This window comes from Lynx rufus, unplaced genomic scaffold (assembly GCF_022079265.1).
Source record: "Lynx rufus isolate CCGP_SWC_20201006 ecotype Redwood Valley unplaced genomic scaffold, mLynRuf1.p SCAF_2, whole genome shotgun sequence".
Taxonomy (NCBI): domain Eukaryota; kingdom Metazoa; phylum Chordata; class Mammalia; order Carnivora; family Felidae; genus Lynx; species Lynx rufus.
This window is the reverse complement of record NW_025814834.1, coordinates 8,126,309-8,142,696: the sequence shown is the minus strand read 5'-3', so window position 1 is coordinate 8,142,696 and position 16,388 is coordinate 8,126,309. Positions and strand designations below refer to the sequence as shown.

General features: G+C 48.3%; 1 long non-coding RNA gene across 1 annotated transcript in view; it reads right to left on the bottom strand.

The window, feature by feature from the left end:
* Nucleotides 1-525: 525 nt before the first annotated feature.
* LOC124515715 (uncharacterized) overlaps nt 526-16,388 on the bottom strand; it is a 32,512-nt gene continuing 16,649 nt past the window's right edge. Inside the window, exon 3 of the long non-coding RNA XR_006962873.1 lies at nt 526-783. This is a non-coding gene — a long non-coding RNA (uncharacterized LOC124515715). The remainder of the gene's footprint in view (nt 784-16,388) is intronic.

The following is a 16,388-nucleotide window of genomic DNA, read 5'->3' as shown; positions in this document are numbered from 1 at the left end:
ACAAGTGTATATAAAGAGCCGTGGGTGTAGCCCCGTGCCACGGTTGTACAGCAGGAGGTTATGGATGACTCCCCCGGCAGCACTCGGGGCTCCCTTTGAAGCATGTGGCTGATCCCCTTTGGGAAACAATCCTTCAGGCCCCATCTTTGCCAGGGATGTGTCTTTGGCGAAGCCATAGCTAATGGGAATTTGGGAATATATAAGATGGGTATGGACAGCTAATAGGAATATACAAAGTTCAAGAGACTGTGAGGTTGGAACCAGATGGCTGAGAAATGTCTTCAGCTTACCATCCACACACAAGGACAATACCATTTCAGTTTACTCAGGGAGCAGCAGGGGGAGAAATGGATCATTATGAGGGCCACATAACTCAGAGATGGCTCCCCTGTGTTGAAGGAGCTCAAGAAAGTTAGCCCACCACTGTAATTGGATTGGGGCAGTGGGGAAGGGGGGTGTAAAAACTTAGAACACAAAATCTGGTGCCTAAAAGCCACAGGCTGATAAAGAAAAGAGGAAGAAAGGTCCCAGTCTTTGGATTTATTCCTCCATGCTGCCATTTTCCAGGATACAGTTCAGTTCGTTGGCAGGTATGTTTCAGAACACTTGGGGACAGGAAAAATAGACAAGCATGTATTTGGGGGGAGTTCAGGACTGAGTAATTCTCAAGTGGATTTGCTCACATTGCCAGGATTAGATTGACTCCTTCACTTAGGCTGAGGGGTCGTAATGCAGAAGACTTCGTTTCTCCCAGTAGACCACCTCAGCACATTCCACGGCATTCTGTGGGGAGAGCAGAGAGCTTCAGAACCATACCAGCTCTTCTAGAGGCTGGCCCAAATGAAACATAGTGGGCAGAGGGCTGACTGGAGCGGGGGACTCAAAAGAGAGGGAATTGAGGGAATGGGGTGGACCACACTGAGCACAGAAGGTGCTGGGTGGGTCTGTCATTCAGGGTCAAGATGGAGGAAAGGTTGCTGCTGCAGAACATTCAAGAAGATTTGGAACCGAACAGATTGACTGGAAAATAGGTAAGGAAAATGAATCTTAAAAAACAGTAAATCTGAAAACACCAGATGCTGAGGATATGTGGGAAATGGGTATTTTTAAACACTGTTGTTGGCAGGTACCCTGGGACCGCGTGGCAATCCTCAGTAAGCTGAAGGTGTGCATACCCGGGACCCAGCCGTGCTGCTCCTGGGTGTATACCCACCGAGGTCTTTGGCACAGGTGTTCCAGAAAACAAGCACAAAGATTTTTTTTTTTTTGAAGCACTGTTTGTAATAGCAAAAAAAGTGAAAACAATCTGTCTCTAGGCAAAAGAATGGACAAAATGAACTCTAACTTGCTCGTGGGAGGCATTCTATACTGCAGTTAAAGTGAATGAACTATATCATCATGTATCAACATGTAAAATCTCAAACACATATTGCATTAGAAAAGCAGGTTGCAATACGGTACACACGGTGATTCCTTTTACATAAAGTTTCAAAACACATACAAATGGTACTCTTTGGTTTAAAAATGCCCTTGAGGCACCTGGCTGGCTCAGTCAGTAGAGCATGTGACTCTTGCCCTCAAAGTTACAAGTGCAAGCCCCCACATTAGGTGCAGAGATTACTTAAAAATAAAATCTTTAGGAGCACCTGGGTGGCTTGTCAGTTAAGTGTTCAAATTTGGCTCAGGTCATGATCCCCTGGTTTGTGGGTTCGAGCCCCACGTCGGGCTCTGTGCTGACAGCATGGAGCCTGCTTTAGATTCTGTGTCTCCTTCTCTCTCTCTCTGTCCCTCCCCCGCTTCGCTCTGTCTCTCTCTCTCTCAAAAATAAACACTAAAAAAAATTTTTTTAGTGTGTTTATAATATGTACCAAAGACAGAAACATACATGGGGTGAATTTCACCAACCTCAGGGAAGTGGTTACCTTTGAGGAGAGAAGGAAGGAAAAGCCACATAGGGATTTAGCTATTTTTGTGGAGCTTTATCTCTTTAAAATAAATAAATAAACAAACTAAATAAATAAATAAATAAATAAGGCAAAATATTAGCATCCGTCTAATCTCAGTGTCTGTCTACAGATGTCGACCTATATTACATTTCACACTTGTGGTAGACTGAATAATGGTCCCAGAGATGTCCCTCCATGCCCTAATCCTCAGAATCCACGCATATCCTACCTCCTGTGGTAAATGGGCCCTCGAAAATATAAGTTAAGGATCTTGAAATAGGGAGATTATCCTGGGCCCAATGTAATCACCAGGGTCCTTAGGGAGGCAGGAGAGTTAGTCAGAGAGAGGAGATGTGATCGTGGATGTAGAGGTTGGAGGGATGTGCTTTGAAGATGGAAAAAGAGGCCACTAGCCAAGGAATGCAGGCAGCCCCTAGAGACCAGAAGAAGTTAGAAAACAGATTCTTCCCCGAAGTTCCAGAAAAAATGCAGCCCTGTCAGTATCTTGGTTTTGGACTCTGACCCCCAGAACTGTAAGGGAATAAATTTGTGTTGGTTTAAGCCGCTAAATTCATGATAACTTGATATAGCAGCAACAGAAAACGAATACAGTGTCTTGGGGGGCATTGTTTCATAATTCAAAAGTTTGCTTGCTTTTCTTTTATGATGGTAAGTTGGGAGAAGAGCAGTAAAGTAGAGCCTAGGCCCCGTCTTCCTGTTCCTCCTCCTTTAGAGGAGGTTGAGCCATTGAGGAACCCTCCTCACCCCAGCCTCTGGAGTTTCTGGAAGCCCTGGTTGTCAGAACGTGCCCAGAGCTTTGGGGTGAGCCACACCCCGGGATAACTTCCGGAGCCGGTTCCCTCCATCCCTGGAAGGTAAAGCTTCCAGAAGCCCACAGAAATCTGAGGTGACTACAGAGATGAACACGAGCACTGCGTGAGGAGCTCCCCCAACGCTCCCTGGCCCTTGTACTATCTCCTGCAGAGGCCGCGTGGACTGCCGGGGCGGGGGGAGGGCAGCCAGTGTCCAGGGGCTTTGCCTGGGAGTGGAGACTCCAGATGTTGGATGGCCAGGCACCCCTCCAAGGCCAGAAGTCTTATGCAGGGGGCTGGGCAGCAGCACTGTGCTAACAGGAGCCTCGACTTGGGTCAGTGCCCTCCCAGGGGAGTTCAGCAGGCGGCTGCTGCCTGAGATCTGATGGGTGCAGGTGTGAAGTCTGGCCAAGGGAGCCATTTGTTGAAGAGGTTGGCTGCAAGAGAGACTGATAGGAGAGGGGGCTAAGGGCATGTAAGGATCAAGAAAGACTTGTTTTCAGGAAAAGAAACATCTGGGTATATCTGTGTGCATGTGTGTGTGCACGTATGGGTAGGAGGGCTTTTGGGGGGAGAGATGTTCGGTTGGGGGGTGTAGGAGTGGAGGCCAAAGGCTGTGGAAGAGGCTTGAGGGTCCAGAACATGGCACAGGCAGAGGAGTGATCTTGGGTGGGAGGAAAGATGGTTCTTCTCTTTCCAGAGCTGGAAACCAGCTGAGAAAGACATGGACAAGCGTCTGGAAGGACAGGACACCCCACCCACCCCAGAGTCAGCCTGGTGTGGGAGTGGGGGACAAGGGACGATAAAGAGGCTGCATTCACTCCATGTGGGTCACTTGAATTGTTTTATAGTAAAGATGTATTCCTGTACTACTTGTGAAATTAAAAATAAATTTAAATATATGAAACCCAATGGGAATCTGGGTGGCTCAGTCCGTTAAACGTCGGACTCTTTGATTTCGGCTCAGGTCACACTCTCGCCATTCACGAGTTTGAACCCCGCATCGGGCTCTACGCTGACAGTGTGGAGCCTGCTTGCGATTCTCCCTCTCTTTCTCTCTCTGCCTCTCCCCTGCTCCCACTCGCTCTCTCTCTCTCAAAAATAAATAAACATTAAAAAATATATTAAACCCTATAAATATTATAGTTAGTTGTTCAGAAAAGTGGCAGACAGGTGTAAGATTCACTGAAGGGGTAGGATGGGGTTTCCGGATCAGACTAAGTATAGGGGCCCCTCAGGGGGAAAAGCTGAAGAAGTAAAGGGAATGTGTAACAAGTCTTGCGGCTGCAAGGCACCATGGCCAGAGCAAGGACCCTGCTGGAGAGGAAATGGCAGCTGAGGAGATGAGGATCAGATGCTTCAGGGTCTCTGGGAGGCATTTTGAAAGCACAGACTCCACCCCCACCCCCACCCTCACCCCTGAGTCAGGAAGCCTTCCAGGGGCTCTGGAATTCCCTTGCATTTCAACGGACTCCATTTCATTCATTCATTCATTCATTCATTCATTCATTTTGAGAGAGAAAGATCAAGTGTGAGCAGGGGAGGGGCAGAGAGAGAGGCAGAATCCCAAGCAGGCTCCATGCTCAGCCCAGAGCCTGATGCAGGGCTTGACCCCACAAACTGTGAGATCATGACCTGAGCCAAATCACGAGTTGGACGCTTAACCGACTGAGCCACACAGGCGCCCCTATATTTATTTAAGTAATCTTTGCACCCAAGGTGGGGCTCGAACTCAGGACCCCAGAGATCAAGAGTCACATGTTCTACTGACTGAGCCAGCCAGATACCCCCCCCCCCACCAAACTCCATTTTATTTTTTTATTTTTGGGTTTTTTTTTAATGTGTATTTATTTTAGAGAGTGGGGGAGGGGCAGAGAGAGGCAGGGGACAGAGGATCTGGAAGGGGCTCTGTGCTGGCAGCAGAGAGCCTGATGCGGGGCTCAAACTCATGAATCGTGAGATCATGACCTGAGCCGAAGTCAGATGCTTAACTGAGTCACCCACACGGACCCTGATGCGATCTGTGGACACCATCTCCTCCTCTAAAGGATTTCTCCCCCCAGACATGTGGCTCAGCACCATGGCTCTGGTTACCTGTGACCTAACCTGCAGGCATCTTCCCAAGAGCCTCCCTCCTGCTTTTCTGCCAGCTTCTCTCCACACAGCGTCCTCACCCCACTCCACAGACTCACTCAACCCAAGGTCCCGCACACTCAGAATGAAACACTGAAGGGGAAAACCCTTCCATGGGTCACAGGGCCAGGGAGGGGCTGAGTTAACCCTCAGACTCACCCCAGCTGAGAATATTTCTTTCCTTTCTCTCTTTTTTTAATTTTATTTTTAAGTAATTTCTACACCCAGTGTGGGGCCCAAACTCATAACCCCAAGATCAAGAGTTGCACGCTCTACTGACTAAGCCAGCCAGTCGCCCCAGAATATTTCTTATCAACTGCAGTTTTTATAAGGTAGTAAAATACAAAATAACGGTCTAGCTTGGCATGTTCAAAACTTAAATAAATACAACATAAAACAGGTGAGGGGGCGGGGCTTGGCTGACTCAGTCGGTGGAGTAAGGGACTCTTCATCTCAGGGCTGTGAGTTGGAGCCCCATAAGTGTAGAGGTTACTTTTTTAAAAATCTTGAGGGGCACCGGGTGGCTCAGTCATTGGAGCGTCCGACTCCTGATTTTGGTTCAGGTCATGACCACCTGGTTTGTGAGTTCAAGCCCCATGTTGGGCTCTATGCTGACAGTGCGGAGCCTGCTTGGGATTCTCTCTCTGCCCCTCCCTTGCTCACATTCTCTCTCTCTCTCTCTCTCTCTCAAAATAAATAAACAAACCTTTAAAAAATCTTAAGAAAAAAAAGCAATACAATCATGGGTCTACAATTCTGAAAAAAAGGAAAAAAATTATAAACACATTTTTTTCCCCTTTTTCTTTTAGCAACAGTACCGCAATGAGCATTTTTGTAGCCATATATTTTGGACACCTTAAAGATTCCTTCCAGATAACTTGTAGAGGTAGAACTGACAGGTCAGAAGATACTTGTAATTTTAAAGCTTGATTTCTCTCCAAAAAGGCTGTTCCAATTCTTTCACATTTCTAGAAATAATTCAGGAGAAAGCTGCTGCCCAAGAGTGGGCATTGATCTGCTATAATCTGATGGTAATAAGGGGAAATGTTATTTTAAATGGTTTTATTTTGACTTCTTTGTATTAAGGAGATTAAACATTTTCTCTTCTTATTCCATTTATTTCATTGTTTTTTTGTTTTTTTTTTTTTAATTTTTTTTTTAACGTTTATTTTATTTTTGAGACAGAGAGAGACAGAGCATGAACGGGGGAGGGTCAGAAAGAGGGAGACACAGGGCGCCTGGGTGGCTCAGTCGGTTAAGCGTCCGACTTCAGCTCAGGTCACGATCTCACGGTCCGTGAGTTCAAGCCCCGCGTCAGGCTCTGGGCTGATGGCTCAGAGCCTGGAGCCTGCTTCCGATTCTGTGTCTCCCTCTCTCTCTGCCCCTCCCCCGTTCATGCTCTGTCTCTCTCTGTCTCAAAAATAAATAAACGTTAAAAAAAAAATTAAAAAAAAAAAAAAAGAAAGAAAGAGGGAGACACAGAATCGGAAACAGGCTGCAGGCTCTGAGCTGTCAGCACAGAGCCCGACGCAGGGCTCGAACTCACGGACCGCGAGATCGTGACCTGAGCCGAAGTCAGCCGCTTAACCGACCGAGCCACCCAGGCGCCCCTATTTAATTGTTTTGGTTCCTCTGCCCTGCTCACATCATCCATCTATCTCTTTGGTGCCATGTGCTTTATCAGAGCCCTTTGATGATGAGGGTATTTGCCTCTGTTGCCACATACATCTGGAAAATGTATTTTCCACATGTGTCTTTTGCCTTTAAATATGTTTTGCTGGTGGGGCGCCTGGGTGGCTCAGTCCGTCAAGCGTCTGACTTGATTTCAGCTCAGGTCATGATCTCACAATTCGAGAGTGTGAGCCCCGCATCAGGCTTGGTGCTGACAGCACAGAGCCTGCTTGAGATTTTCTCTCTCCCTCTCTCCGCCCTTCCCCCGCTCTCTCTCCCTTAAAATAAATAAATAAACTTTAAAAAAAGTTTTAATAAATAAATATGTCTTGTGGGTCTTGACATATAGAAACTTTTCATTAAAAAATTAGATCTAGGAGTGCCAGTCTGGCTCAGTTGGAAGAGCATGAACTCTACATGCTGAGTGCACAGATTACTAAAGAAAAAATATATAAACTTAAGAAAATTTAAGTCTAATAGGATTTGTTTTGTTTATTTCTATTTCTGTCTTGAATGTGGCACTCATCAATACTTCAGGTAATGAGGTACCATAGTCCCCCTTTATCCATGATTTCACTTTGGGTCTCATTACCCAGTCAACCATGGCCTGGGAGGAGGTGACCCTCCTTCTGACGTAACATCAGAAGGTCAACAGTAGCCTGATGCTAACGTCACAATGCCTACGTCATTCACCTCACTTCATCTCATCATGTAGACTTTTTATCATCTCGTATCTTCACATGAAGGGTGAGCCCAGTACAATAAGATACTTTGAAAGAGAGAGATACATCCACATAACATATATATGGGTTTTTTTTTTCAAATTGTGGCATATTTTTATAATCATTCTATTATCAGTTATTGTGGTTAATCTTTTACTGTGCCTAATTTATAAATTAAATTTTTTTTTCAACGTTTATTTATTTTTGGGACAGAGAGAGACAGAGCATGACCGGGGGAGGGGCAGAGAGAGAGGGAGACACAGAATCAGAAACAGGCTCCAGGCTCTGAGCCATCAGCCCAGAGCCCGACGCGGGGCTCGAACTCCCGGACCGCGAGATCGTGACCTGGCTGAAGTCGGACGCTTAACCGACTGCGCCACCCAGGCGCCCCCTAAATTAAACTTATCAAATAAATCATAGGTATATATGTACAGGAAAAAACAGCATATATAGGGTTTGTACCATTCACAGTTTCAAGCATCCACTGGGGGTCTTGGGAAGTATTCCCCATGGATAACGGGGGACTGCTGTATGAATAGTAAGAATAAAAAGGAATATTGAGAGAGGGAGATAACGTAAGGAGAGGCTGAGTGTGGCAAGATCCCTATTCACTGTAGCCGATCCAGGTTCACACTGGAATTCCTGTCAGAGGTTGAGATGGAGGGATGGAGGAGGGAGGGAGGGAGGGAGGGAAGGGCAAAGGGGAAAAGGGACAGAGGAAGGACAGACCTGTATGGCAGGGGAGGGCCCAGCTAGATCCAGTGTATAGATCTGAGGATGTCTCCAGGGTGGTCCTGTCTCCAGGGTGGAACTGGAGGAAACAGACTGTTGTGGCCAGGAAAACCAGATTATCTCATCCCAAAAGCCAACACCGTGTCTGAAACATCCAGAGAAGGGGACAGAACCTACACAGGGGGCTGTCCTTGGACCCAAGGGAGGGCACAGCTGTTTACTAGACAGCCAGTCTAAACACCACACCGGAAGTTCTGCAGAATCAAGGTCAGATTGGCTTTGGTCAAGGTGGCTGGGGAGACCAGGTCAAAGGTGAGTTCTCAGTTTGCCCATCCCTAAGAAGTGAGGGGTGCTGCCCGAAGGAGCTTTTACCTGTTGCTCACTTTACAAAGACTCCACAGTTGTTTTCCTGTTTGCCAAGTTCGAATTTTAAAAACCACTGAAGTCAGTAAACTTGCCTTTCTCCCACAAAAAGCTGAAAAACCCTCAAACATGGTTTGTCTGTGAATTTTAAAAATTGTTCTCTGAGTGGTGCCTCAGTCAGCTAAGCATCTGACTCTTGACTTCAGCTCAGGTCATGATCTCACGGTTCGTGAGTTCAAGCCCCACATAGGGCTCCAGGCTGACAGTCGGAGCCTGCTTGGGATTCTCTCTCCTTCTCTCTGTGCCTCCCGGCCTCAAAAAAAAAAAAAAAAAAAAACCCTTAAAAAAAATTGGCCTCTGTGTTTTCACATTGTGTGTTTAGTGTTCTGCATAGTTGAATTTGAAAACAAAGGTCAGAAGCATTCTTCCTGACTTACTGTAGACGTTTCAAAAGAACAGGCTCTGGCTAATACTAAGAAGTTACAGAAATAGACTGTTTGGTCACTGGCTGCTTAAAATGGAAAAGCCAAAGTTTTTCCGAGAGGAAACTAAAGGACGTGAGGAGTCTAGACTCTGACCACTCTAACGGTGTGTGTGTGACTGAGTGGGACTGGAAGTTTTGGGGGGCTTGCTCAGCACTCTCTAAATCCGGTAAGCATTTGGGGGTGCCGATAAGCAGGATCTTTAGCTGCACAGCTGTTTTTTCTTTTTTTTTTTTTTTTTTTAATTTTGAGAGAGAGAGAATACGTGCATGGGGGAGGCGCAGAGAAAGAGAGAGAGAGAGAGAGAGAGAGAGAGAGAGAGAGAGAGAGAATCTGAAGCAGGCTCTGAGCTTTCAGCAAGGAGCCCAATGCGGGGCTCGAACTCACGCTGTGAGATCAAGACCTGATCCAAGGTGGGGAGGTCGGTCGCTTAACCCACTGAGCCAACCAGGCACATCTCTGAACGAAGGCAGTTCTCGGTGGCGAGAGGGTGTGCCTGGGGCAGCCAGCCGGCTCCGTGGGATCCTGCCCCTGTGGAAACAGTATGAGTGTGTGATCCCAGAGAGGGTGTGTGTCCCTGGGCCTGGCATTCTGTGTTACCAGGCAACCCAATGTGTCTGGGTGTGTCCCCTCAGCGCTCGCTCTCCTGCTAAAGTCTCCGGGCACAGCCTGCTTGGAGGGTGTCTGAGCTGTGACCATCCCCACCTGATCAGGTCTGTGACAGCCCCCGTGTCTAGCCTCAGTGAATACATGCACAAAAACACGAGGGGTGCGTGGCTCAGGTTCTCACAGACTGCTACCTCTGGATATTGTAGCTGAAACTAGAAGTTTCCATTTGGCCGTGTGTTTGTGTGCAGACCCCTCTGTGTCTGAGTGTTGGCCTATGTAAGGCTCTAGAAGGACCCTGCGTGTGGCTGAGGGTTGAGAGCTCCTCCAGGAGCTGTTGTCCCTCTCTGGGGACCGGCCTTGGGCATCAGGGGAATTCTGCAACAGTGATGGCACCTTACAGTCTTTTCACTGTCCTTGCAGGAATCTTTTGAACTCAGTATTTGGAACCAGCCCCAAGTCTCTTGGTACCGTGGGCAGCGATCCCTCTAGGCAAAACTGAAATGTCTGGAAAAGTAACAAGGCAGACCTATGAGTGCCTAAAACTGGTCCTTAAAGGAATTTTTCAGAAAGAAAAAAAAAAGGGATTTAAAAATATTTTGAACAAAGAAAGAGACATCTTTGAAATAATCAAAGCACTTTCTAGGTTGATTCCTTTAGAGTTCTGTTCTATTTTGATTCTTAAGAGGTCTATTTTAATATTAAGGAGGTAAAAAAAAAAAAAAAAAGAGTTCAGAACAGGAGATGATTTGCTCCTGCCTCACAGGGAGGTGGAGACAGTGTTGGGACAAGAACCTGATCCTAGGGTTCACCCCCCCCCCCCCCAGGGTTTTCCCAGCCTGTTTCTGTTTACTTCTGTGTGTGTCTCTGGGCGTGTCCCCCTCTGGGTGGTGCACAAGCAGGCTCTAGGTGTGTCCCAGCTCAGAGCAGCTCCGCCAGCGGGGTGTTTCTCCCCTGCAGGGAAATTCCAGGGGGCAGTGCCGGCCTCAGCTGCGGTGAGACATTATTTCCTTGGGAGGAAACCGGCTCTCAGCAGCCAGGAAAGAAACAGTTTCCATTCTGAGAGGGAGGAGAGGAGGGAGGAGGGAGGAGGGAAGTGGGTGGGAGCAGGAAGGGGGAGGAGGTGGGAGGGGAAAGAGGCTGGGTGGAGGGAGGGAGGGGGAGGGGGAGGAGGCAGAAGGGGGTGGGGAGGTGGAAGGAGAGGAGGGAGGTGGGACGGAGCCACCCCAGGGCCCACAGGCCCGCGGGCTCCCTGAAGCCTCCAGACACGGCTTAAATTTAGCACTTCTATTCTGGTTCTTGCAGCTCAGCCTCGCCCGCAGCCATACAGCTGGCCGGTTTCCCCAAGCACAACTGCTCCTCCAGACAAGGTAGAGGGCGGAATGTGTAAGCTTTTCTCCTGGAGAGGGCATCCCCCCCCCCCCGTGTCTTCTGGCCCTGTGGAATTGGGAGGTACAGAGGAATGGAAGAAACCCACCACCCTAACTCACATTCGGAACCTGGGGCCCCCATGTGCGCGCGCTCCACTGACGCCACCCCCAGAAAGGATCATGGAGAGGAGGCCACGTGCTCAGCTGAGATGGGAACCGACCTAGTCCCGGTTCACTGGCTGGTGGAAACTCAGGCAAGAGAAGGAATGATTAAGGGAACATGCAGGAGGAACAGCAATGAGACATCATCGTAATTCCGGTGAGGCCACCTCATTCTGGTCTCTGCTCAGATGTCCCTTCCCTGACCACACCAGCCCCCACCTCTCCCTCCCTGCCTCTCACCTGCTTCCTTTCCTGCTGGTGTACCCGGCCATCTGATGATGGCATGTACACCTTTGTTTAATGGAAGATCCAGGAGAGCGGGGCTCGGCTTTGCTCACTGCCGTGTCCCCAGCGTCTAGGGAAGTTGGCTGCATTAACTGAACACTTGCTCTGTGCCAGGCACTGTATCATGCATGTGCTTTAAATGCGTTAAGTAATCTTAGCCTTACTGTGGTCCTGTGAGGGTTTTTACCCAAGTAGAAAAATGACGCCCAGAGAAGTTAAGAATCTTGCCCAAGGACATAGGATTTGACCCTGGCCCTCTGTGCTCCTACACATGCCCTGGATCGCCAACCATGGTGACTTGGCCCTTTCCTCCACCCTCGCACAGCCTCTGCTGGGGGGACTACCCCACTCCTTCTGCCCTTGCTGAGTTCCCTGTGCCAGTCTCAGGAATGCTGAACCAAACCCCTAGACCCTGAGCACCCCCAACCAGCCTGGCCTTTGGACAAGGAGAAGAGGAGCATTCATACTGAAGGGATCCAGAATCTCTCACTGTGAGTGGTTTTTCCCGTACTCCCAGTATCTAAAAGCAGAGTCTCCTGGAAGGATTCAGCTGTCACCAGTCTCCTCCTCAGGAGATGGGCTCTTTCCACTGGAGAGAAATCTGCTTCGGAGTAAGAAATCACATAAGCAGGTATTGTCACAAGACTACCATATTTCCTATCTATTTTCCTAAGGGCCTGTTTATCTTTCCTAAAAGCCATTTGATGGGACACCTGGGTGGCTCAGTCGGTTAAGCATCTGACTCATGGCTTCACCTCAGGTCATGATCTCATGGTTTTGTGAGTTTGAGCCCCCTCGTCGGGCTCTGCACCAACCGTGCGGAGCCTGCTTGGGATTCTCTCTCTCTCTCCCTCTATGCTGCCCCTCCCCTGCTCATGCTGTCTCTGTCTCTCTCAAAATAAATAAATAAATAAATAAATAAATAAATAAATAAATAAATAAAATCCATTTGTTTTCCTGTAAATGCCCTTCTCCCCCTCCCCTTCCCCTATGAGGATGGTATAGAAGCCCCAAATTCTAACCACCTCCTTGAATTACATTTTTCTGTGAACTCACATGTATGTATATGAATTTTAAAATATCTCTTCTTTTGCAAATCTGTGTTTTGCCAGTTTAATTTGCATGTTCGCAAGAACTGAACCTAAGAGCGTACAGAAAAAAGTCTTCCTCCCAAACAATGCCAAGTACAACCTGGAAGGAGAAACACCGGTGGTGCCATTTTTCAGATGGAAGGGGACCCGCTGACCCTGACCATTTGTTAGCAGTCAGGATGGATTTGTGCTAATTTTTCTGCTATCTGATCACTGTACATCCAAGGTCACTATGATCTCTGCAACTGAGTTTCTTTCACACAGAGCGAACAGACACTGGAACCTACTTCCTCAGTCTGACTAACATGCTTCCAGTTAAAAGGCCCACCAGGAAGAGCCCCTGCCCCCAAGCAGCAGGTTCACTGGCCTAAGAGGGCAAAGTGGGCACTTACTCTGGGGGAAATCACTGTGGTCTGCAGTGCAACCCTTAGCTCTGTGGGCCAGAGGGGATCCCTTTGGCAAGACTGACTCACACTAATCAAACTCACCAAGCACCGATGTAAAAACCAGAATGCTATCTTCCTATTTTGCCGAGAAGCCTGCTTGGCCCACAAGATGCTTACGTTGGCAGGTGTGGATGGTCTCTCTTTCCTGCTGGGTGAGTCTGGCAGGAAACTATACTAGAATGAGAAGTATAGTGGGTGGGCCTGGAATCTATTGGTGTATCTCAGTGGCCCAAAGTGATGAAAGGGTCAGATGTCTACGAGAAGAAGCCCCCTGCTGGACGTGTGGTTTGTTGGGAGAAAGCACCCATTCTTCAGCTCAAAGCTTATTTCAGAGAATGGCATGTAAACCCTGATAAACTTGGAAACGGGAACTGCTCTTAGTGCAGGGACACAGGGCACCCATCCACCAGGCCCACCCCCAGGGAGCACTTAGACCTCTTAGCATCGTTCTGAGGTGTTCCCAGCTGGTGGCTGCTGGCCTGCGGACATATCTGGTGAGAGAAGCTGGGGAGGAGAGCTGGTTGGCTGCCAGTAGGAGAGTGACATTTATTATATAGAGCCCCATGGTTGGCTTGGGAAGACAAGGTTAATCTCTGGATAGACAGAGATCTTGAACCCTAGCACTTGGATTTGGGACACCACAAGTAGACTTCTACCCAAAGAGCAACTCACCCCTAGCCCTGCCCAAAATTTACCACGTAGTCATTTTTGGAGTTAAGGTACAATAGTCCTGTGAGACCCCTTTTGAAAAGCAAATCCACCTAAAGAGGAATACAGAATTCTTTCACCTAGGATCCTTGGAATTTTTTAGGTGGGTAAATGAATTCTAGAACTACCCTGCAATTTCTGGCTATATCTGAGTACTCCTGTTTCTGTGGAAAGACATTCTTTTTCCACAGACTGCTTGGAAATGACCAGAGAAGAAAAAGGAAAGAACCAGGAGGGAAGTATTTATATGTAGATAGAAGCAATTTTCGAGACAATATTGTTAAACAAAAAAGCCAGGTGCAGACCAGGTGCCTAACATTTAAATAAGAAAAGGCAGGGTTCCAGCTCACGTTCATTTTTGCTTTAGATGTGGGGAGTGGCTCTGGAAGGAAGACGAAGCTGGTGAAGTTTGAGGCCAGTGGGACAGGGAGGGAGAGAAGCTTCTCACCACATTCTCATTTCGACTTTTAACTAGTGGCCCATGTGCTCAAAGAACAATTGGTTTTTAAAAATCCATTCGGGGGCACCTGGGTGGCTCAGTCGGTTAAGCGTCCGGTCAGGTCACGATCTCACGGTCCGTGAGTTCGAGCCCCGCGTCGGGCTCTGTGCTGACAGCTCAGAGCCTGGAGCCTGCTTCGGATTCTGTGTCTCCCTCTCTCTCTGACCCTCCCCCGTTCATACTCTGTCTCTCTCTGTCTCAAAAATAAATAAATAAACATTAAAAAAATAATAAAATAAAAATCCATTCGGCTTGATACTCCACCACAGGTGCTCCTGCCTCTGGCTTCAAGTCCTAGTTCTGTGCTGGGCTGTTCACCTGCTCCCAAACCCTCATCACGGACCAGGCGGCACCACACATCTGCGGCGCAGGGACCCAGGGACCCTGGCAGGGAGCAAGTGTCGAGTGGGAGTGGCACGGAGGGTCCTCCAGCAAGACTTGTGGCACAGTCCATATCTTCACTTACACCTCATAATGCCCAGAAAGACTAGAAGGACCACAAGCATCTAACCAAGTCCATGGGGTTAGGGAAACTGAAGGACTCAAAAAAAAAAAAAAAAGTCTGCTTTTTGCTCCTTTTCCTGCTTCTATTCTTGCTAGGACTTGCACCCCCGCCCCACTCTTCACATGCCTCATAACGCAAATAGCATATGTCCTCCTTGTAAAGGATGAGGAGTTCATGATTACTCTAGAACAGGTAATCTGTAAGGAAGGACCAGGTGAGAAAGACTGACGGAAGACATCATATCTGTATTCCAGACCGCCCCCCCCCCCCAACCTGCCTGCCACCCCGGCACAACACAGCTCACCGCCAAGACCCACTGGTTCCAAGGAATAACACCCGGGCCCTGTGTTCTAACTGGGTCCTGGATGCCTGAGACGACCCATATACCAGACCCAGGAAAATAGAAGGGGCTCTCCTTTCCTTTCTGAGCCTCCCAGACACCTTGTACACACTCGCTTTCTCTCTCGCTCTCGCTCTCTCTCCCTTCAGTAAGCTCTGCTTTTACCTCCTGCTGGCTTGAGTTTGATTTCTATCCTGGGAGCAGCCAGAGACCCTCTCAGCTGGTCCCTCAGGACCCCCCCACCCCAGGGTCCCCAGACCTGGCCTGCTGGCATTACCCCCAGGGTGTCATGGAGGCCACCCCCAGCAGATGGCAGCATGTAGCTGGCCTGCTGAGGAAGGGTGCCAGGCACACACAGCACCCAGGAATGGGGACTGGATGCCCAGAGAGAGAGGACTGGCAGGGTGATTCTGAGGGCAGGAGGTGCCGTGGACAGGACTGAGCAGGCCCCTCATCTCTTCTGTTCCATAGGCCACTCTGGAGTCTGGTGAGACCCTTGGACCCTTCCCAGAGTGAGACTTTTAGTTGTTTGCTTTTAAGTAATCTCTATACCCAACATGGGGCTCTAACTCACAACCCAGAGATCAAGAGTCACATGCTCTACGAACTGAGCCATCCAGGTACCCCCAGAATAAGATTTTTAAATGCATAAAGTAAAATGCCCAGGATTACAAACGAGGCAAGTTATACTGAAATACAGTATAGTGGTGGGCCTGATAACTTCTATGATTTTGAAGTCATGATGAGTGTAGATATTCAAAATGTTGGCAACTGTGATGTGTTATGAAAATAGCTGTCACTCCCAGTAGGGGACAAAGTCCCAGTAACCGCCTGCACTAATGTGATGTGATGTCTACACACACAATGGAAGGAAATGCTAGATTTCAATGAAAGATTAACGAAAATAGACATGTAAAAATTTTCCTTCCAAATTCATGGACTCCTAGAACCTTGATCACAGGCGAAGAAACTGAGGAGTGAAGGTTTGAAGGGGCACCAAGTGGGGAAGAAAAGATGGATTTCTAGCCCATCTCTCCAAACCAGTGTGTACTTTCAAAGTGAGTGTCCGAGGGCTCCTGGGGGGCTCAGTCTGTTAAGTGTCTGACTCTTGACCTCAGCTCAGGTCATGACCTCCCAGTTCGTGGGATTGAGCCCCGAGTCCGGCTCTGCACTGACGGAGAGGAGCCTGTTGGATTCTCTCTCCCTCTCTCTCTCTCCTTCTCTCTCTGTCTCTGATTTTCCCCATGTGCATACCAGCACACACTTTCCTTCAAAATAAATAAACTTTAGGAAAACAAAGTGAGGCAGCGCCTGGGTGGCTTAGGCCGTTAAAGCGTCTGACTTCGGCTTAGGTCATGATGTCATGGTTCCTGAGTTTGAGCCCCACATCGGGCTCTCTGCTCTGAGAATAGAGCCTGCTTTGGATCCTTTGTCCCTCTTTCTCTCTGCTCCTTCCACTCTCTCTCTTTCTCTCTCTCTCTCTCTCTCTCAAAAAATAAATAAAAACATTTTTAA